Raw genomic sequence first — 22627 nt, forward strand, 5'->3', positions numbered from 1 at the left:
GATTCTCTCATATATTACCTCTGTCACTTAAGGGCTGTGGCCACTGCAGGAACTTCAGGGTATTTTTTTATAGTGCCATGACTGTTGACATGTGTATTGCAGAAACTAACCCTGAAGGACAATCTCCCGCAACTTTTACGGGTGCAAAACAAGTACTTGCCTTGGGGTATGTACTCCGTGAGGCACCCAAAATATTCCTGAGTAGGGCTTGAGATTGACTCGGTGCCAACTCGGTATACTTAGAGCGGGATGTGACCAGATGCGCAGCTTGTGAACAGGCAAGGCAGGCAACTGCTTGGGGCCCCGAGCCGTTAGGGGCCCCCTGAGACTTGGGGCCCCAGGGCTGTTTTTACCGAAATGTCTCAAATGTATAAGCCGCAGTGGCCGCATCCCCCTTCCCATTAAACAACGGGCGATTTGCAATGACATCTCAGTAGGAAACCTCCCTAAAGGGGCCCCATGTCAATCCCATGATTCCACCTCATGTTAACCTGTTTGATGCTAAATTATCGTTCTGTAAATTGGAAATGAAGATAAAGGAAAATTAAGAGTTATCCATCTGGTAGTGAGAAGAGGAAGAAGAAATAGCACACTTACCACACACAGTGGTAAGTGGAGCATATAATGATATAAGCATAACATTAGCATTAAATGACTGCTGTTATTGAACAAATGCTGTTACTTTGTCTAAGTAACGGGAGGACAGACTTGAATAGCAGCTAACATTAGCGTCAGACATGTATATATCGATACTACATTAAACTGACGCATTATACTGCCGCATTATACTGCATTAAACTGACGCTAACGCTAGCTGACGCTAACGCTAGCTTGCTGGCCATAACTGCGTCCAGTGCCAGGTTATGGCCAGCAAGTTACAAATAAAAAATAAAAAATGCAAGGTTAACCTAACGTTAGTTGCTGTCCTCCTTGACAGCAAGCAGAAGCACTCTATTAACTTGCTAACTAACAGGGTAACAGAAAGTAAATAAGCTAACTTATAATGTTACAGTATTGAAAATGGGTTATTCAGTATTATAATATCAGCATTGACCCCTTAACAGCTATTAATATGCTTCAGTTTTTCTTAACTTTTAACTTGTTTTTAACTTTTTATGCAGTATTTATTGTAAAGTTTACTGGTTGTACCATGCTTGCTGTGCCTGTATGCTGTGTGGACATGGGTGTTTGTTGAAAATACAAAATGTATTGGAGTGATTTGGAGCTTTTTCTGTAACTAATAAAGTTGTGTAAGAGTTAATAGGTAGCGTTAATCTATGAATGCTATGATGGCAATGAATAATGAAAGCTATGCTCAAGGAGAACAATTCAAAATCTCTTTCATCTCTCTTCAGGATCATTACTTAAATTTATGTCCACAAAACAGACAAAGTGCCCCTACCAAATGCTGATGATGAAAACCGTAAGTCCAGTGTCCCACTAATTGATAACATTTGTGATGCCTTGTAAATATTCTTTATGACAATATACACAATTTTGTTTTTTGTCACATCAGTTCCAGCAACATCCACCTCTCGTGGGATAGCGGCTGCTCCACCTGGTGGTTGTCATGAGCAGGAAGAGACACCAGAGGCACATCGAGCGCCCATTCCAAGTTATGATACTGATGACTGTGAGTTTAATAAATCAATACATTTTACTTTAATTGGTAGCATATACCATGCTCTGTAACGATTCTTTATGACAATGCATACCCTGTTTCTTTTTTTGTCTGGCAACGTCCACCTCCAGTAGGACAGCAGCTCCTACCCCTCATCATGACATATCACCTGCTGCTTTAATTGTAATATGTATGGTATGATATGTGAACGTGTCAGATTATTTATAACAATGGTGATGAACACCGGTCGGAAGGGCGTCCTGGGAATTTTTTCTTAGGGCCCCAACAGACTCGGCAAAAAAAGTGCATAAAACCCAGGAGAAGAACACAACAATCGAAACTGTTGCAGAACGACTAGGTCACCTCCAGAGTCCACTGTGTCTTATCAAACTCCTACTCTACAATGGAGACACAAAGAGTGATAGGATGTCCCTGTAAAGTTCCTGCCTAGCAGAGGATGGTTTCGATCCATCAACCTTTGGGTTATGGGCCCAGCACTCTTTTGCTGCGCCACTCTGCTCTTTTAAAATCCTTTCCAGTGGCTTGCACTTATAATTTTGACTATACACAATGAACGATTTATCAACAAAGGAAATGACAAATGAAAGGAAAATGTTGCATGCCCAGGTTGGCAACTATTCTTAGATTAAATAACTGGGATGAAATTATCCAAAGTGCAATATTTATCTAAGGGTTTAACTTGGCGCAGTAAATTGTCTGCTTTCCTTCAGTAAGGAGCTAAATTAAATGATCTTATTATTCACAGATCACTAAGTGACCGAAGTACCAGGCCCTTGGCAGATCGCTCGGCCACACTACCTGCATTTCATATTGACAAAACAGATTGACAGCACAGAGCTGAGTATGGTAGAAAATCCTACACCTTGCAGAAGATGCTTTCAATCTACCAATCTCTGGGTTATAGGCCCAGGATGCTTCTGCCGCACCACTTTGCACCTATTTACAAATTCCTATCTTTATATGGTTTATGCAGATATACTTAGGATTACGTACTGCATTATTTCTTGGTCTGCAGATTTTCTCACCTTTGATGGGTAGAAAAATGTTTTAGCAGAGAATGGTTTTGATCCATCGACCTCTGGGTTATGGGCCCAGCACGCTTCTGCTGCACCACTCTGCTTCTAATAGCGTTTTCTTTTTTGTGATCAACTTTTTATTGTCTTTAGTCACATGAGTTATTTGTACACATAATACATTTCCCAAGGATTTCACAGACAATAGCGAACCAACTAATCAAACAGAGAACTATGTACATACCACCGTTGCCTTGTAGAATTAAAATAAAAAAAATAAGAAAAGAAAAGAGAATCTTCCGGTTAGCGAGCAGATGAAGTAGACGTGTTTGGCGAGTGCTCCCGTAAACGTTTCATTTTTAAAACCATCCAGCCCTCCAATTTTCACACCAAAACGAACCCCTTTTCCTTTTTTATTTTCTCTCTTTTTGCTTCGCCTAAACAAGTCCTGCTATCTTTGAAATGGCTGCGAAAGGCAGCAAGTAGAGCAAAAAAGAAGATGCTAGTGCCAGCTTAACCCTGGCAGCTATCACCACGCTACTCGAGGAACATCGTGCAGCGTTAGCCACCGAGTTCAGACTATCATTCAGCCAGCTCGACTCGAAACTTGACCAAACGCGGCTTGCAGTGGAGGACCATGGCCAACGTGTCTCGTCCCTTGAACTCGCTGCAGAAGACATCAGTCAGCGAGTTATAGACCTCGAGGACATTTGCTCGACTCTACGTGATGATAATACTCGGCTAAAGGCTAAAGTTACTGACCTGGAGAGCCGAAGCAGGAGGCAGAACATACGTATCCTGGGTCTACCGGAGTCCATTGAAAGCGGATCTCCTACTGAGTTCTTCTCGAGGCTGCTGTGCAAGGTATATGGGGATAACACACTGCCCTCACCACCAGAAATCGATAGAGCCCATCGTTCTCTAACATCCAAGCCGGCCCCTGGACAGCGACCACGGCCAGTCATCCTCCGCCTACACCGGTACCAGACGAAGGATCTTCTCATCAGAGAGGCACGGCGTAGAGGGAAACTTGAATACCACGGCCAGCTGGTTCGGGTTGTGGAGGACTACAGCCCCGAAGTTCTTGAGCAGAATACAGGGAAGTAATGGCAGAACTTTATAAACTGGGTCTGAAGCCTGCTCTCCTCTACCCCGCCCGGCTCCGTCTCACACTGTCCGGTGGAGCCAGAAAGTGGATCAGCTCCGCGGACGAGACACAGAAGTACATCGAGGACGTCCGAAAGTCTCCGAAACCACCATAATGGGACTGTTTAACAACTCATTACCGTTCGCGGCCCTGCCACCCTGCAGGTTCAGTGCCATGTTAGCTGGCGTGGTTTGTTTACATAGGTGAGCATTTTCAACCATCCGGTTCGTTCGTGAGTATCTTCTCTCCGCTCCCCTTGTCTGACAACTATTGCTGATAATTATTCATATCTGCAAACAAATTTCATGCTGTTTGGACACTTTGCATTGACAATGTGCTTGAAACTGAGTTTACTATGATTCTGCACCATTAATATCTCATTTAACCTGATTTGGCAAGTTCTAAAAACGCCAGTGTAATAAGCTTTTTCATTTTTACCTGCAGGCTCTGTAATAATTTTGGTTGACAATTCTAACATTACATTATTTAGGCCAGGAATTTGTATCCGCTTTATGTTATTCATCATATTTCAGAGCTCACTAAGTCTTATTTTGAAAAGGGAATCTTTTTTCTTTCTTTTTTCTCTCAAGTATACATGTTGTTGCTTTTGAGGTGCTAAGCCCATAGATGTTCGTGATACGGGAGCAATGGTTAGTTCAGTGTGAGATAGGAAGACGGGTTATTGTATAATGTTTGTTCGGAAGAGCTTGCTGCTTTTTTTTCTAGCAGCTGTCTTGGTTGGGGTGGGTGGATACAGTATCTCACAGAAGTGAGTACACCCCTCACATTTTTGCAAATATTTCATTATATCTTTTCATGGGGCAACACTATAGAAATGAAACTTTAAAATGTTAAAAGAAAAAAGGTCTTTTCACATCTAAAACAACTTAAAACAGAAATAGCCTTCCTACAAGAAACCCATATTGGCAGTTCAGACAATAGCCGCCTGCTTTCAGGATGGTTGGGGCAGGGATTCCACTCCTCATTTCAAGCCAAGGCCCGTGGAGTTTCTATCCTTATCAGACAGGATGTTTCATTTGAACTGCATAATGTGATCTCTGACAAATTTGGTCGATATGTGATTATCTCTGGCAAATTATACAACACACCAGTCGTACTTGTAAATGTTTACGCCCCAAATATAGATGACGTAGTCTTTTTTTGAACGAGTGTTCTCCCTGCTCCCAGATCTTAATACATATTCTCTCATACTCGTTGGCGACTTTAACTGTTGGCTTGACCCGGTTTTGGACCGATCCTCTACAAACCCCGGCACAGTGAGCAGGTCAGCCTGTTTTATTCAGGCTTTTCTTTCGGACTATGGTGTCTGCGATGTGTGGCGCTCTCTACATCCATATGACAGAGAATACTCTTTTCTTTCACACGTTCATCACACATATTCGAGGATTGATTATTTTTTTATTGATAATCAACTGATTCCCCTGGTTCATTCCTGTGTTTATCAGAGCATTGTCATCTCTGACCATGCTCCTATTGTCCTAACCATGTCTCTTCCTGGTCTGCCACAAGGGGACAGACAGTGGCGATTTAATTCAACTTTTCTGTCCGACAATAATTTTGTTAAATTCATGGAAAAGGAAATAGCCTTTTTTCTCACTACTAATATGTCTTCAGACATATCTACAGATGAAGCCATTTCAAAGTTCCCGTGTTTCCTTGATGGCTCCTTGACTGGTCCTTGACCGGTCCTTGGCTGGCCGATAATGGAAGCAGGGGGGAAATGCGATCCCCCCGCGATGACGTGGTCAATGAGGCCCTGACTGGGAACGCCCCTAAGCTGCCCGAGTGAAAACCAGCTGCAATGCCTCATTTATCCACGGGGAGGAGCAGTGTGTTTAGACCCACTGCTCATAGAAAAGATTAGGCTGTCCAACGATTAAAAAAAATTAACCGGATTCATCATGTTACAACCCTGTGATTAAACCTGATTAAAATACTAAGCTAAATATTATATACACTAATATTACTTGTATTTACTTCTATTCTTCTGTATAAAGTCGCCGAATGAAGCATACAATATAGTTAATCCATTAGAAAGATGCAATTGAAGCTGCTGTACATTTGACAGGACACCGTGTGTCACAGGAAACACTCGCGGACACTTAATAATTCCTCTGACTGATCACTGATCACTGTCAGTGTCAAACCAAGAAATAGCCCATGAGACAAACCCAACCAAGAAATAGCCCATGAGACAAACCCAGTCTAGTGATTTAAAACAGGACGCGCTATTAAATACGTAGTGTTAATATTTTATGGGTTCCCAATCCGATTGGGAACCCATAAAATATTAACACTACGTATTTAATTAAGGCATTATTAAGGCAAAATAACTCAGTTTATGTCCATCAACATTATAATGAATAGGCTATAGACTTAATATTAGTTTACATCCAGCGTGCTGCGTGAACTTCATTACATCTGCTGCACCGCTGCTACCACAATTATGAAATGCTAAGTTTCTACAGTTTGTGACTGTGACCCTCATAAAAGTAATATTTTACAAATCTGCATTATATAAACTAACGAAATTCGTTAAAGCAGGTCATTTGGCGACTTCTAAGTCATTCAGTTAAACTAAGTCTGTTCAGCTGCTGCTGGAGAGGCTGCAAGCGTGAATGATATCAGTGCGTCTTTTTTACACAAGTATCTGTAGTAGGCTACTGCATGACTCAGGCATGACTCAGAAGAACATGCTTGTACTTTTTAATCATAGTGTGTTTTGTTAATTGATCGGCTGTGTTGTGTGTTACCGGCGCAGCACGCGTTGTGTTTTTGCGCAACGCATGTGCCGGAGGCAATTGTGCTTGAGTACACTTGGGTTTTGAGGTAATGTGAGTGCGGGCCAGCGGAGGACGGGGGGCATTCGCTTTGAAAGACAATGGGACAGCACTGCAACCACCCCCCTCAACCCATCACCTTCGAGCTGGACACCTCCCCCACCGAAAATCAAGATCAAGACACTGTTTGTGCCCCCACTATATCCAGCACATATGCTACTGTATGTGTGGTTGAGTTTTCAGTTTTACGTCTTTTCTAAGTGAGTGAGGGGTGTAGTTGTAGATGTGTGTAGTGCCCCCACTCTGTCCAGCACACATGTGCGGTTGAGTTTTCAGTTTTACACCAATACTTAATTAACTAGTTAGCTACTGTAATAATAATAACAAATCTGAACGTAAACTCAATTTGTCTGACTTATATTTATCTTTTTCATATAATTAATGCTCATTAAACTTTGTCTGGCCCATATCTGTTGCGGCATCTGAGCGCTCTTTCTCAGCCTTGCGCAGGCTGAAAACCTGACGCAAGAGAGATTTGACTATTATGAAAGCTCACAGTGACCCCTCTCAGAAAATAGTTCCGATGTCCATGAACACTATTCTGATCTCTGTGCGTGATTTGTGTGACCATGGAACCAAATGGCCCATTAAGCCCAAACAAAAGATTGAGCAATGATAATGTTAATAAGGTGGCTGGGCTTACCTGCCTTAAAGCATGCACTGAATAGACCGGGGTTGGCTGGCACATATGTGCTGTATAATTGCCTAAAATCAAGTACAGTCCTGTGGCCCGTTTTTGCCATTTCGTATTATTTATCTGAGCCTAAAATTAAAATATGAAAAGGCTTTTTTTTCGTTTTTTGTGTTGGATTCAAAACAAATAACAAAATAATCAGCAGTCAGTAGGCTATTTAATTTTTTGATTTGATTCGATGAATCTGGATGACCTGACAGTAACAATTCCTAAAACATGAGAATGTGGGCTAGTTTGTGACAGAAGCGCCATCTTCTGGTCAAACCCTGTATTACAATGAATAGGTGGGTTTACAGGAAAAGATAGACACGCCCAGGAGAAGGAGGGGGTCTCTCCAGCTGCTGGAACTTGGCTGGAACTTGGCTGGGAGTCGGCTGCCATTCAGCTGGCATTCAGCTTGGAGGGGAACTTTGAAGTGGCTACTACTGTAGTCTAATTGTTTGGGATTCCCTCAAGGCTTATCTCCGGGGACAGATTATATCTTTCACTGCGCAAATGAGGCGGAAATCCTATAAGGAGCGATCAGACCTTGCCCACCAAATTAAAGAGATCGATGAACAATATGCTCGGACAAAGTCTCCAGATCTTTACAAAAAGCGGTTGGAACTAAAGACCAAATTTGACCTGCTCACCACTCATTCAATTGAACAATCACTCTTAAAAAGTAAAACAATGTTCTATATATATGGAGATAAATCAGACAAATTATTAGCCAACCAACTTAAAGGCTCCAAGGCTAAACAAAATATTTCCAAGATCCGGTTACCAAACGGCCATATAACTACGGATCACTTACAAATCAATGAAGCATTCAGGGACTTCTATACCCAGCTATACACCTCGGAATCTCAGACTGATTGTGATGAGATCTTTGATTTTCTAAATGGTCTCAGTATTCCCAGTCTCTCACCAGATCTAAAGAAGAAATTAGAGGAGCCTATATCCCAGGCAGAAATAGCACTAGCCATTTCCTCAATGCAGTCGGGTAAGTGTCCGGGCCCTGACGGCTTCCCAGCAGAAATTTTCCTTGCTGCTTTCCCCATTGCTATGTTCAGTTCTCTCAGAATCTTGCAGACAAGGTTCCCTCCCTCCTTCATTTACTGAGGCCTGTATTACTCTTATAGCTAAAAAAGGTAAAGACCCGACGGAATGCGCCTCCTACAGGCCTATCTCCCTCCTAAACACAGACGCCAAAATTTTAGCCAAAGTCTGAGCCCATAGGTTGGAGAATGCCCTTCCCACGATCATATCCCAAGACCAAACTGGCTTTGTTAAAGGCAGGCAGTCCTACTTCAACATAAGACGACTGTTCAATATTATCTACTCTGCCTCTGAAGATATCCCCGAATGCGTTGTTTCTCTCGACGCAGAGAAAGCATTCGATCGTGTCGAATGGGTGTATCTATTTGCTGTGCTGAACAGATTTGGTTTTGGTCCAAACTATACTGCATGGATTAAACTACTGTATTTGCACCCCACAGCCTCAATTCGTACTAACTCCCAACGGTCAAGACTGTTCAATTTGCATCGTGGAACCCGTCAGGGGTGCCCCCTCAGCCCCATGCTTTTCGACATGGCTATTGAACCGCTTGCCACAGCACTTCGCTCTTGCAGGGATATATCTGGTATCTGGAGAGGTGACATGGAGCATAGAGTCTCACTTTATGCTGATGACCTATTGCTCTTCATCTCTCATCCAACAGCCTCATTGCCCCCTGTTCTGTTGCTGCTCAGTCAGTTCGGTAAACTTACAGGCTATAAATTAAATCTCAGTAAAAGTGAGCTTTTCCCTATCAACAATGAAGCACGTGCTTTAGACCTTAGCAGCTTTCCTTTCAAAATTGAAAACAATAAATTTTCCTACTTGGGCATATCCGTGACAAGGAAGCATAAAGATCTTTTCCAGGAGAATCTTATCACATTGTTAAATCAAACTAAACAAACCCTAACACAGTGGTCGCCCCTGTCGATGTCTCTTGTGGGACGCATCAACTCAGTCAAAATGACCATTCTACCTAAATTTCTGTACCTTTTCCAGGCTTTACCACTCTTTATCCCTGGATCCTTTTTTCAACTTCTCGACTCAGTTATTTCTTCATACTTATGGCAGGGTAAACAACCACGTTTGAACACGATTTATCTTCAAAAGACCAAGGTGACAGGGGGTCTGGCCCTTCTAAACTTTCGCTTTTATTATTGGGCTGCTAACTTGCGCTGCCTTGCATTTTGGTCCTCCTGTTATGGCCAGCCTGACTATCCTGACTGGGTGGCGATGGAGTTACAGTCACACGATAATTTGTCAATTCTTGCACTTCTTGGATCCTCACTGCCACTTCCCTCACTTAAATCAATCAGAAACCCAGTGGTTAAACATTCTCTAAAAATCTGGGCCCAATTTAGGAAGTATTTTGGTTTTCATAGCTTTTCTCTCCTAAGCCCCATTGCATCAAACCATCTTTTCAAACCATCCTGTCAGGATTCTGCCTTTCAAGAATGGCACAGGAAAGGTATTGTACGTTTTAAAGATCTGTTCATAGACAACAGTTTGGCATCATTTGAACAGTTGAGTAGAAAATTCAGCCTCCCTAAGTCAATTTTTTTCAGGTATCTTCAGGCAAGACATTTTGTTCTTTCTCAGATGTCCAGATCTTTAACAGCGGCTGATTTGACCATTGTTGACACTGTCCTTTCTATAGATCCACTTAAAAAGAGGCTCATTTCGGCTCTTTATGGCAAGCTGTTGGATCTTGGGAGTGCCCCCACAGATAAGCTCAAAACAGCATGGGAGGAGGACTTAGGTTTTTCCTTATCAGAGGATACTTGGGTTTCCATACTCAAATTGGTTAATTCATCCTCCCTCTGTGCACGTCACTGTTTAGTTCAGTTCAAAGTGGTACACAGGGCTCATATTTCAAAAGCAAAATTGTCCTCCATATACCCGGATATTAGTCCATACTGTGTCAAATGCAAACATGTGGAAGCTTCTCTCATTCATATGTACTGGTCCTGCTCAAGCCTTAACAAATATTGGAGGGAAGTTTTTCAGACACTTTCTTGGGTGCTAAACATCAAATTAGATTAATCAATCAAATTAGACAAATTAGATTCTGTTTGGGGTCATGGGAGGGGAGAAAAAGTTAACTATAGCAAAGCAACACACTTTATCCTTTGCCTCCCTTCTGGCTCGAAGAGCAATTCTGCTCAGGTGGAAGGATACTTTCCCTCCCACTCATGCGCAATGGCTGGAAGACATCATGTCTTGCTTAAAACTGGAGAAAATTAGATACTCACTTCGGCAATCAAATAAGAAGTTCCAGAAGGTGTGGGGTCCCTTCCTAAAAGCATTCCAGACCCTGTAATGGCTTGGCCCTTGAGTACAGCTCAGCTATACTGAACATTTCTTGCTCACTCCTAGCTCTTGGCATAACAGTGATCTTAAACTATGACTAGTAATCTGACAGTGACACAGGAGGGATTAATTTGTACCCTGTTCGATTTTATTTTTTTTTTTTATTTTCATTGTTTTTGCTTTTGTATTCTTGTACATCTCATTTGTGCATGCTGTGATTGATATATACCCATACTCATCTCATGTCTCTGTAATGACTATGCAGCGCTGCACATTTGTTATATTGAGAAAACTTCAATAAAAAAAGATCTTGAATTAAGAAAAGAAAAGAAAAATTCTAATAGCATTTTCAACGGCTTCTAGTCAAAATGTAAGTATACCCAGTTAGCACCGAGTCAATCTAAAGCCCCACCAGGATTTTTTCGGCCGTTTCACGGAGTACACACTGCAAGGAAAGTACTTGTTTTGCCCCTGTAAAAGTTACGGGAGATTGTCCTTCAGGGATGGTTCCTGCTATACACATGCTAACAGTTGGGACTGTAAAAATAACCTGCTGAGAGACTGGAGCCTTAATCCAGTGCCTTAGACCGCTCGGCCACACTACCTATACACATGAACTTTCATATTGACAAAAGAGATTGACAGCACAGATCTGAACAGGGTAGAGAATCCTACACCTTGCAGAAGATGCTTTCAATCTTTCAATCTATCAATCTATCAACCTATAGGTTATAGGCCCAGAATTCTTCTGACACACTATTCAGCTCTTTAAGACCACCTATTGGGCTTCTGCCTACATTTTATGGTTTACAAAGTCAGTGCTTTATATGGTTTGCAGTTGTAATGAGGTTCATGAGCTGCATTATTACTTGGTCTTTACTGTTTGGTCAGCACACTTTAATTAGTGATCTTTATACGTAGGTGCTGGTCTGCAGATTATGTCGCCTTTGGACAGAACAGGACTGGCATTGATGGTTAGAAAATACTTAGCAGAGGATGGTTTCGATCCATCGACCTCTGGGTTATGGCCCAGCACACTTCCTCTGCGCCACTCTGCTGCTGTAAAATATAACAGCAGCTTGTAGCCATACTTTTGACTATACACAACAAACAATTTATCAGAAAAGGCAGGCCCAGTTTCTCAGTGAGGAGCACAATTAAATCAGTCACAGATTACCAAAGGACTGAAGTACTAGGCCCTAAGCAGCAAGCCTCAAGAAACCAACATTTAATTATGAGAAATAATGGCAGTGGTGGGATTTGAACCCATGCCACCTGAGAGACTGGAGCCTTAATCCAGCGCCTTAGACCGCTCGGCCACACTACCTGGGTTGGCAGTATTTCGTATTGACAATAAAAATTGACAGCACAGAACTGAACTGGGTTGAAAATCACTTACACTTAGCAGACAATGCTTTCAATCTATCAACCTATGCTTCTGCTCTTCCATACTCTGCATTTAGAGACAGAGTTTAATTGAAAGTTAGGAAAACCAAATAGCCATCAGCATAGTTTTTTAAAATGTTTATTTATTTTAAATTAACTACTATTCTAAATAATCTAGTACCATGGCATCAAAGCCTCATGGAAAATTGACATCTAACTGATCTTTATTTTGTTACACATGTTGTTCACATCTATTTGCCAAGACAGGAATTTGTATCTTCCTACGTGTTAGTGATGAAGACAAAACAGCCACCCACTTATTAAAATATCGCTCCACGGGGCTAATGGTGACAAAACACCCCAAAGGATATCTTCAAATTGATCTGGTCTTAATGTTTATTGTTTCCTGCCATGGAATCAATGTAAAAGTCCACATAATGGCAATGCTGGGATTTGAATCCATACCTCCCAAGAGACTGAAAACCTAAGCCAGCAGGTTAGACCACATATCTTGTCTGCTAGTCTTTGGTCACTGGTCTTTACCAAAGGGGCAAAAAGTTCATGTTTAGCTTACGTAACGTGACCTTTGACACTCATATTTGTTTCTGCTTTGATGACTAGTTTTTCTAAGTGACAATGATTTGAGTATCGTACGGTAGTCACTGTTATACTTCTTCTAGTGGTAAACTGATGTTATTCTGTCCATACTTGAGAGTTATGAGCCATTCGTCTATCAGCATTTCCGTCCCTTTATAACCTTTGATTGAAACTCTTTGGGTCTGTTGAACAGGACCATTATTGAGTTTTACGCTGATAACAAATGCTTCAAATTCCCTGACCCACTGCTCACAGTGTAATTTTCTACGTGGAGGTCATTACAGGGTGAGTAATTGAGAGGAGTCACACGTCACGATAGCGTCAGGCAAGTCTGGCATATTAATTACTCTGTTTGCTTACTCACTATTAGCAACAGCTTTTTATACCCCAAAGAACCCCAGAGTTTTTGCCAATGTTTTTACTAAGATAATTCAGATTCAAGGACTTAAATGCAGTAGGGTTTGAGCTTTATTGGCAAACATATCTGGTTTGGATGCATCAACACCTACTTTTATATCTCATATTTTATCAAGTTGGAGTCACGAGAACAAAAACAACATCATGATCAAGTGGAGATCCAATTTCATTAGCATTTCGTCATGTCTGCAGCTCTTGGGTGATATCAATCACTGTCCTAGTCCTAGATTAGGCTTAAGGGAGAATTTTCTTTTGTGCTTCAGACCGACTCAGACAGGCGGGTTACACCTGCGCTGAATTACTCCCACAGTCTCCTTGACTTTGCATTGATTACTGGGCACTGGGCAGAATCTCTGAAAAATGGATGCAACCTCTTCCCTTTCAGGACTCCAGGGTGAGTTCATCAGGTCACCGCCACAGTGGAGGGATGGCTTGTCTTTGAACTCTAGTGGGGGAACCAACAAAGAGGCTGTGGTAGTATAGAGGAGAAGCTTGCCTGGAAAAAAAAGTTGATCAAAACATTTGCTTCGAGCGATCTTCAGTTCACCTGAACATCCTTCTGCTGAAGATCTTTGAAATTTGACTTCTCTGCTGTAACAGTAAGGTTGTGTTGTTTTTTGCTTTACTGAGATATCTATCTATCTATCTATCTATCTATCTATCTATCTAGCAACATAACATTTGGTTTCACTTTGACAATTACTTTCAGTCAGACACTAAACAAGTGAATGTCAGAAAGAATATACATGAAAAGAAATAAATTGTGAGGTTTCAATAAGCTGGAGAGGAAGTATAAATGAATGTGATTACTGAAGGAGGCAGTGTCAATTTTGTAAAACATATTCATCAGCTAAGTTGTGATTCCTAGTTGAATGTTGCACACTCCCATTGGTTTACTGAACACAGGTGGTGAATACTTTTTCCCAGCGGAGTGGCCGTTCAGCAGAGACAAAGTTAGTAGTTATTGCCATTATATCTAATTACTGAGGCTCATTTGCATTTAAATGATTTCAACAAAGTATTGTATTTTATATTCCCAAGTGCATGTTCTGTCACATTAAATGCGAGTCTTATCACAGCCAGCCTTGTCAGTGCTCAGATTTGTCTTGTTTTTCCTGTATTTTCACCCCCTCTCCTGTCATGCTCCTAGGTCTCCTGCATTTCCCTTTTTTACTTTTTACAGTGATACATACCTCTCAAGGCACTCAAAAATAGCATTTACACAAACTTTCATCACTTAACAGACTGGCTTCCTACTGCAGTTTATGTTGTAGGTTTCAAGGAGCGCTTGTTTTTTCCCCGTTTGAACATTGTATCCTCATATGAGATACAGAGACAGCTGTGACTGTTAACAAGGAGCGACCAACAATCCACCGCCCACTCCTGCTACGTGGGTTTCAGAACAAACAAACCCTCTGCGCTGAAGCTTACAGGCAAACTGGAGTTGCTTTCATGAGACACAAGAATGGATCATATATGATATTAATTAACATATGTGGCATCAATTAATAATCGTATTGACAAAATACAATTAATTTAGTCGGTAAGAAAACTCCTAAGTGATGAAGAAATGTTAATGAAGCTTAATAGGTTGGAAAGCTTGACTGCTGATGCATTTCTTCTGTGTCTTTTGGCCACAATTACTGTAATTAACACCATACAAGTCAAAGTTCTGCTTCATGCTCTGTCAGATTTTTAAGAATAAGTGAAGGAATCAAGAGAGAGGGGACAGAAGTGGGGGAGAATTTCAGGATGTCATGCTTTTGAAAGTAAAATAATGAGAATGTAGTAAATGCAACTGATTCGATATGGAAAGAAAAAGTTTAAGGAGTGAACAGAAACACATAGGAGCAGCCCAAGTGTCAGGTGATGGACAAATTCAAAGCAGGAAAACTGTAAGAAACGTACGCCTGTCTCTAGAAGAAATACCATTATCCTTTCATGTTTGCAAAATGTCCAAATGCAAATCCAAATATAAACTAAATGGCATCCTCACTAACAAAATTCAAAGTACAAGAAACTTGTTGTAAAATGATTTTTAATACAAGCACTAACACTGCATAACAACGCAACCAATATGTTCTTTTCTTGAGCTGTTCAAAGGTTGTTGACCTCAGTAACTGTACCTTAATGAAATCGGTGAGACACCAGTGGGGAAAAAAAATTAGATGCTTGGGAGACTATTTTCCATTTTCATTCTGACAAAAGGGTGGAAAAAATGATGTTAACCAGCATGCTAGGTCTGTTAAACACAACCATCTGATCGATCGCAGCAGTGACTAGTGATTAGATCTCTGGAGCCTTGAGAGGAAACCTTTTTCATATAGTAAAAAACAGGGTCCTGGAAAATCTGATTTTCAAAGCCAAATTTGGAGTGTGGCCACTGATAGCTGTCTGTTTGTCAAATAAGGGATGCTATACTTTCAAAAAAGATATCTTCTCTGTTAATAGCAAAGTCTCCATACGAAGCACATTCCCCAGCTCCCTAAGCCACTGCTGGTATAGAGGGCTGGCCCCTGACTTCCACTTTTGTAGGATAAGGCGTTAGGCCAACATTTTACAGAGGGAGATGGCTTGCCCCTCATATTTATTAATAGAAGGATTAACTACCACTGGTCCAAAGATAGCAAGTGATGGATCTGGTGCAATAGTTGTATTAAAGGTCTTTGATATACAGTCAAATACAAAAGTCAAGAAGGAATATAACTTTGGGCAAGACCAGAACTGATGGGTAAGTGTTCCGGTCTGATGGTTAAACTTATCACATAAAGGAGAGGTGTTGGGGTACATGGCATGAAGTCTGTGGACTACTTTGAATTGTACTGAAGCATTTCTGGCGTTTATAGAACTATGGTGAATATTATTAAGAATAGTCTCCCATACTTCTTCAGAGATTTCAGTGTTGAGTTATTGTTCCCAATCATTTTTCAGTTTGTCATTGAGCTCCTCTACATGAGCCTGTCAAGTATCATACAAGAGACTGATACCTTTGCCTGGTCGTTATCATCTAAAAGTGAATGAGAGAGGGGACTATTGGAGAAAGGAATGGCCATCCAACTTCCAATCCCTGGTGCTCCAATGACACAGGATCACTTTGAATCCATCTTAAGATATGCAGTGGATACAACAAAGCCAACTTCTTGTAAAATCGACAATTCCCAACTCTATAATAATCAATATGTAAGATCAGTAATGTCTAGAGTGCATGCTTAATTAAAAGTGTATGTCCTATGGAGGGAACAGTTGGATGGTTTTAGCATCCATTTTGGAAATGTATGCTAAATAAATAAATAAAGACTGTCCCCTTTGAACAACACAACATTTTTCCAAAACCCATTCAGTCAAGATCAAATGATCATGTATGGAAAGAATAGAGAGAACCCCTAGTAGAGATAGGAAATAATAGAAACAGTTTATATAATGAATTTAAATTATTGTGAGGGAAAGAAAACTGGTTGATTATCATAAAATGTAGGCCTACTTGTAAGGATAAAAGGCTCTGTGTGTTAAGTCATCATTAAAACGTCATGGGACCTGATACTTCACAGTGCTGCACGAACAGAAATAGGCCAAGCTGCACCAGCCTGGCCTGGCAGACTTAAGACAATGATAAATAAATCAGGACGGAGCTCCGGCACACTCTGCGTGGCCATACGGGCTGCCGTGGTGGCCGATTCACGGAGCCAAGGACGCTAAATCCAACCTGACAAGAGCCGCATCAAACTTTTACAGCCTTGTAAGCGATCCACTGCTGCTCTGGGGAACTGTTTTATTGGACGGATTAAAATTGCATGGTTCATAGTGAAATATATACACACACATACACACAAGTCTCCTAATGTTACACGGAGAAAACTGTGTGCAGAGAGCTTCTTCCTGTCAAAACCTTCACCTTGCTACTCATCTTCCCACTTCAATCCTCCCTCATTTTTCTCTCTCTGTCTCTTCCTTCACCTTAATTACTCCATTTCCTTACTAGACAATTCCTTGTGAATTTTCCAAATAATTCCTCCTGGGAGGGAGCAACAGCGCAGCCATAATTAATCAGAATTAGTTCACCGGTGTGCAGTCAAAAAGTGGGACATCCACCATGGCTGTGTCTGCAGATGGCTTGCTGGTTAATTATGCTGCTAGACTATGGGATTCTCCCGAGAACAATATTCATAAGATTAAAATTTCTGTTTCTGCTTTTTTAGTTTCTGTTTGGCAATCAACCTGCATAAGACAAAGTTACTGGTGAACTACATCTAAAGATTACAATAGACATTAACAACCCATTGAATCTTGTACCTTTGTGTTTCTCACCAAATTACAATAGATCATGTGCATGGAAACATGCTCACCAGTTGTTAGCTGATTTTAGAGCGTAGAACTGTATGTGCATACTATATAAATAGTTGAAGTGAAAGTGCGCTTGGAGAGTTCCCTCTGAATGAATCAGTTGAAGCAGACTCAAGTCTGGGTCTTATTTGCCTTGGCATGAAAAGTAAACTGCAGCTGCACAAAACCTCATGGGTCAGACATACATAAGCTTATCGTATATGTTACACTAAAAGAGATAACTCAATATAAAACCCATCTCAAGCAGGCCATATGGATAAGTTTAGTATTGGCATCCTAAGAAAGGGATTGGGGTTTTAAGTCCAGGCTGATATACTTGATCCTGTGGTGATACTGTTAACTTTAGGTGTTTGACACATTGGTTTCAGACCCATTGAGTATGTGTATATGCACATTAGTACCTTGACTTTGAGTCTTACCCTGGTGTATCTGTATTAATTCAAATGCAATACCCATGTAGTAGTCATAAAAAAGACTTTGATGGGGTTTGTTCATTTGTGGAGCCCCCCTGCCTTACTGTTGAGTGACGACGACAGGTGACTCAATAATTTTGTTGTTGTGGTAATGTTACAGTAAGAGAGTTAAAGTTTAAAATAGCCAAAAGGTGTCTTCAATGCATTTATTCTCAAACAGTGTAGTGTCATGATAAGTTGTTCAAGCCTTTTTCCTGTCTACTCATTGGGCAACAAGGCATGTTGTAGATCAAAATGACAGACCTTTAACATCCCATATTCTAGCTGAGATTGTACAGATCATTACAGGGAGAAGTTTTGATATAGTTCTCTATTTAGGATTAGCAGTATGAGTTGGTTACTACAAAGTCAACGTGGACAACACAATGCAGAGGCAAAGTGTATCTTAGGTTAGACCACTGACATGCACTATGAAGTAGCAAAGCCTTGGGAAATTAGATGAACAAAACAAGCCTGACAAAGACTGGTTGTGAATTGTCTATTTTAGTTTAACAAAGAACAGGAAAACCTGTGATTACCCTTCTTTAGAACAGAAGATGGGTACAAAGGAACCAGAACATTTTGGGTGCATGAAACCTTTTTGTCAGTCATGTTTAGAGATATTTACAGTCAATTCATGAAGATCAGGAGTTAGAAAACAAGCTACTGCCATTTGGGGATTCAACACATCTAAAGCTTTTGACAGTTACTGGATAAATGCATATTGAAGGCCTATGTCACTCTAGACATCTTGCTAATGTCTAGGCATCTCCAATCAATGACAGGTATTACTATTTGTGTCTACTCATGCCATACTTAACAAAATATGAAGGCTTTATTCTTTATCTGCAGTCCATCTGTTAGCCAGACTCTTTTGGAATAAACCTACATTTATCCATGAACATGCCACTAATCTGAGGGATATTCTTGTAAGAGCGGATGATTTTACACCTCCTCAACACCCTCCCCTCAGGCAGTTCCCCTTGTTGAAACTGTACCAATTGCAAAAGCAGTGATTAAGAGGTTTTTTTTTTCTCAATCTACATTTTGGGAGAAACATGAAAGTGTAGGGCTGAATAACCTGTAATAATCAAATCGCTTAATAAAACTACTTTGTTGGAAAGCATGAATTATAATATGTCTTACGGACTATAATATCACAAACGGTGATAAAAGATCTCCAACAGGTAGACATCGGGTCAACAGTGAGTCTCTAAGTGCTGCAATTAAGGCTTCATTAGAATGAGTTGGACACCTTCGAGGGGGAGGGAAAGAAATGACTGCAAAGAGAAGCATTCTGGATCTAAACATTACAGACAAACCCACGGGAACCAAGGAATATAAACAATTCTAGTTTTCTATGGTTAAAAAAATAGGTGAAAATACACAATAAAACAGTTCTTTTTAAGCTTTTAACCCTTTGCCACACTAAGGAGTTTTACTTCACGTTACGATCACATGCAGAGAGAAGTTGGTGATGAAACTGTGAATGTTTTTATGAAATCCTCATGAGTCATCTGCTGTGTGTCAGAGTTTTTAGAGCCAAAGCAAATTTTCATTTGATCTGTTCGACTTGTCTTTAGAAAGTCGTATTTCACAGAGCAACAATAGAGGAGTTTAAAGCCGCTGTGTAATTGTTAGAAATGCTGGGAGAACATTTTCCTGTGGTAGCATAGTCCTGGCCTTTTAACCTTCTAGCAAACATTAGGGTATGTTACTCAGCATTATTTGATAAGAGTGAACTGGATTTCCATGTTTGGCCACTCTGTAAATGTAATGGTTGCATATCATTACCATATAGCATTTTGGCTAATGTGATACCAAACTTTTAGCAATTTACACATTTAGCATTCACAGAACATGTAGTCTGTAGTTCAAAGAAGTTAGGTTTTCCAGTTGATGGAGATCACTTCTTATTTTATATTTTTAAAGGCAGACTTTTGCATTAGTGGGCAGCATTCTGTGACGACTAAGGCGATGTGTGATAAAACCATGTGAGATGAATGTCAATGCCAGGATACAGTGTGTATTTTATAACGCTCCTATCAGATCAGGCGTGAAAAGGCAATCTACACATGCACTGATACAAAGTGGCTCACATGAAGGTGCATGGCCCCATCTTGCAACAGTACACATAAAAGGATTAGGTGTTTGCATGTGGAGATGAATCAGATTAAGGAGAAGCAAGCAAGCAAACAGGGCCTGCCTGTTGATTAGTGCTTCAAGTCGACCATGCCCCATCTCCATACCTCTGATATGCAGCAAACATATATCCAGCACGTATTGTCAGAACATACTGTATAATGAAATGATGGATATTGCATGCACTTGCTCATTGGATTCAACATTCTACATCAATCAATCAATTGATGTAGAATTCAACATCAATAGAATCTGGTGTCACTGTAGATCTGTGTCTTTATCCATCCACTCATCTCCTCAGAACAAGCTGTCTTCATGTTTCTGTCATCAGCACAATGTCTGAATGATTGTTGTTGGTTGTTGATGCTTTCTGGGAATTTGAGTAGTCTTTCTAGGTCGACCTTCAGCTGCCAGTCTTTCGCTGTTCAGATGAGGCCAGCTGACATTCTCAGTTGGGGTTGCAGCTTCACTGCTGTTTTGACAGAAGCTACGATCTGCCTTTCTGAGGGGGGTTGCTTGCTGTGGGTCATGCCTCTGCAGTTGGTGTCTGCTACAGTATGCAGCAATTGTCACGGTGCCAACCATGGCAAAAAAAAAAAAAAATACCCTCTGTAAAAAATGTCAGTCTTAATAAGTCATTGAGTCTCAGCCTCAAATTGTATTTCATTGTATGCAAATGTTTCTGAAATAAAAGTTAAAAGGGGTGGAGGGGTTGAGGTATAAAGCTCCAATGTCGATCTGATTGTGCGCTACATACTCATCACCAAACACTGAATGGGCAAAGTTAACAACTAGCTGGTAGCAGGTGTTTGGCAGTTCCAAATGAGTGCTAATGTTGTTGTGATTGCTGGATGTTTAGTCAGGCAACTGTTTGCTAACATGTCTGTTTGACAACCTTATATAGTGGTAATATGCCAAACATTTTTAGCTTGTTCTGCTGCTTCCAAGTTGGCCTAAACAAATCAATGATTGCAGCATTAAGGTTTCTTTTTTCATCATACCCTTAGTCATAAAATCTTTTATAACAGCAAATCAAACATTCTATGAAACAGCCAGTACTGATGTTTTGAGCTGTACTTAATCCCCTCAAATATCTTTATTTTTCTCATATTGTATTTACAAATCCTTTAAAATAGTTACTATACTTTTTGCAGTGAGAACTCTCCAGAAACTCCAGCCTTGTATCTCTTCCCAGACTCAGGGGGGAATCTGATGAGTTCATGGCGAGTCTGCAGCTCACGGTCAATTGAAAAGGTGTTTTGTGTTCGTTATTAATCCCAAGCCAAGAGTGCTTACTTGCAGCAAGATTTCAAACAGCTGCGTAGATTTGTATTCCTCTTGTCTTTCAGATAAAGACAGGGAAGCTTTGAAAAGCTCTAATCAACTTCTTGTCCTTTTGGCACTTGTCAGGCAGAACCCAAACCTATTAGGAGGGAAACACAGAGGTACAGAAATCTGATTGAACCTCGAGGGCTGGATTGAAAAACAAGGTGTAGTTGTGGCAGACTTCTGAAAAGCTTGTTGATGTGCTTTTTGAGCGCCCATGCATCAGGTATGTTTTTCTGGTTGTACACCTCAGGTAATGAATGGAGTTACAGCAGTGTGTTGAGTGTTGTTCAAAAACTGAATTGTTACTTTCATTTATTCCTTGGTTCTCTCTGCTATTTCCAAAAATCCTTTATGTATCTTAATCCTCACTTATCACACTGCTTTCACCTGGAGAGTCGCAATTGATATTTCCCTCATACTGCAGTCACATTTATTGCTATATTTTCCACATTTTCACAGTGTTCAACACCAAACATGTACTCACCCAAACACAGAGAAAACAGCCTCCTCATGGCCAATAGAAAACCTGATGAGCTGCAGAGGTCAGTCTCCAGTCTCACATCCACAAACACTCTTTACCTCGAGGGGGAATTGGACTGACTATTCCCATCTTATTTGACCCCATCACTGTAGCTATCACCTACAAGGCAAACACAATAGACCACCATGACATTGACCATCCATTACAAGAACACTTTACTTTCCTTCGGACGCACATTAAGGTCCCTTAAGGGGGCGAATGCCATGGTTTAGTAAGAGCTTTGTGTTCCTGCCGTGCCAGACAAAATGCCCTCAAGGCCCATGCTATAGACTCAGTGCTACTGCCACTTCCTCTGCATGCTTTGTGCAGAACTTTCTATGTGTGTTTCAATGTGTCTGTCTATGAATCCACCCTCTGTCATCATATTTCATCATCCCCTGCCTTCTCCTTGACATGTGAGTTCCCTGACACATGATGTAGGGCTGGTTAACTGTATAGAGACACACGTTTCACCCTTACGGCAAAGAGGTCAAGTTCAAAAAAGGAAAGACGTCACTCAGTCATGTCAAGTCAAATTTATATGTAGAGTGCTTTTAACAAATCAGCTTCCTTACAGACAACAAAGGACACGACAGAGAAGAAAAGCATCACACGTCATAAGATGATGATGAAATAAGGTTTTGAACATGTGTGGGTTGAGATGAGGAGATAGGAAAGCACTAGGGTCTTATGCAAGATAAGGAAGCAAATGGCAGGGCTGACGTCACTATGTACAA

At 40.8% G+C, this 22627-nt stretch overlaps 1 non-coding gene across 1 annotated transcript; it reads right to left on the minus strand.

The window, feature by feature from the left end:
• Positions 1 to 11951: 11951 nt before the first annotated feature.
• trnal-aag (transfer RNA leucine (anticodon AAG)) lies at positions 11952 to 12033 on the minus strand. The gene has a single exon. It is a non-coding gene; the product is annotated as a tRNA-Leu (tRNA).
• Positions 12034 to 22627: the final 10594 nt, after the last annotated feature.

Source organism: Scomber japonicus, chromosome 8, assembly GCF_027409825.1.
Source record: "Scomber japonicus isolate fScoJap1 chromosome 8, fScoJap1.pri, whole genome shotgun sequence".
In the NCBI taxonomy this organism is placed as follows: Eukaryota; Metazoa; Chordata; class Actinopteri; order Scombriformes; family Scombridae; genus Scomber; species Scomber japonicus.